General features: G+C 44.2%; 1 non-coding gene across 1 annotated transcript; it reads right to left on the reverse strand.

Moving 5' to 3' along the window:
• Positions 1 to 1,068: 1,068 nt before the first annotated feature.
• Positions 1,069 to 1,206, reverse strand: LOC114811941. The gene has a single exon (XR_003759636.1). It is a non-coding gene; the product is annotated as a small nucleolar RNA SNORA7 (small nucleolar RNA).
• Positions 1,207 to 1,478: the final 272 nt, after the last annotated feature.

Below are 1,478 nucleotides of genomic sequence, written 5' to 3' on the forward strand. Positions count from 1 at the left end.
GGGGGATGTTGGCTCCAGAGAGGACGAGATGCTGAAACAGATTCAAGTTATAGAATCACTGCATAGAGAAGAAGCTCTATCTGGCAGTGGGATTGTGGCATCTGAAATGCCATACATTTAAATCCCAGGAAAATGGGATTATTCATTGGTTCGAAAGGGGAAAGCCCACAAAGCTGATTAAAGGGCTGGAGAATGAAATACATTTTTTTTAGAACCCAGATCTTCTGATTCCTGATTTGGGAAGAAGCATGGTTTAATGGCTAGAGCCTGGACCTTGAAGTCAGAAAGGCCTGGATTCTAATACCAGCTCTATCACTTGTTTGCTTTGTGATCTTGGGCAAGTCACTTCACTTCTCTGTGCCTTAGTTACCTCACCTGTAAAATGAGGATAGAGACCATGAGCCCCCATGTGGGACAGGAACTGGGTCCAACCTGATTGGCTTGAATCTACCCCAGTGCTTAGAACAGTGCTTAGAACAGGACATTTAGTAAGAGCTTGACAGATACCGTCATCATCAAGGCTCTACCACTTATCAGCTGTGTGACCTTGGGCAAGTCACTTAACTTCTCTGGACCTCAGTTACCTCATCTGGAAAATGGGGATTAAGTCTGTGAGCCCCACGTGGGACAAGCTGATTTACCTTGTATCTACCCCAATGCTTAGAACAGTGTTTGGCACATAATAAGGGCTTAACAAATACCAACATTATTATTATTATTATTATTACAAGGCAAAAGCAATTGTCTGGGGAAGAGAAGGCTGGGGGATATTTGAATTAGGGTCACTGTCTCAGGAGGGGTTATTATTCAGGAGGGGGTATTATTCATAAGGTAAGAGCCAATGATTTCTTAATTGTCTTATGTTGTTGGGTCATGTCCAACCCATGGCTACGCCATGGACACATCTCTCCCAAAACACCCCGCCTCCATCTGCAATCGTTCTAATAGTGAATCCATTGAGTTTTTTTGGTAAAAATGCAGGAAGTGGTTTACCATTGCCTCCTTCTGCTTGAGTCTCTGCCCTCAACTCTCTCCCATGCCACTGCTTCCCATCACAGGTGAGTTTTGACTTGTAGCAGACGGCCTGCCACTTGCTAGCCACTGCCCAAGCTAGGAATGGAATGGACAGGCCTCTGCTTGACTCTCCCTCTCGTAGTCGAGACTGGTAGAGGACTGGAAATTCTCCAGCTGCGACCCTGAGAGGTGAATGATCTCTTTACTGAAAACAAAACAAAAAGTATCTTTTGCTAAAGTAATAATAAAGGTATTTATTGAGACTGTAAGCTCCTTGTGGACAGGGAATGCCTCTACCAACTCTGTTATATTGTTTTCCCAAGCACTCTGTACAGTGCTCTGCATATAGAAAGTGCTCAATAAATAGCCTTGATTGATTGATTGACAGCCGAGGATGTCATGGCAGTGAGAGTTGCTAGATCCTGAAGAATACAGAGAGAGACTGAGGGATCCCTTTTCTCAGG

Source organism: Ornithorhynchus anatinus, chromosome 4, assembly GCF_004115215.2.
Source record: "Ornithorhynchus anatinus isolate Pmale09 chromosome 4, mOrnAna1.pri.v4, whole genome shotgun sequence".
Lineage (NCBI taxonomy): Eukaryota > Metazoa > Chordata > Mammalia > Monotremata > Ornithorhynchidae > Ornithorhynchus > Ornithorhynchus anatinus.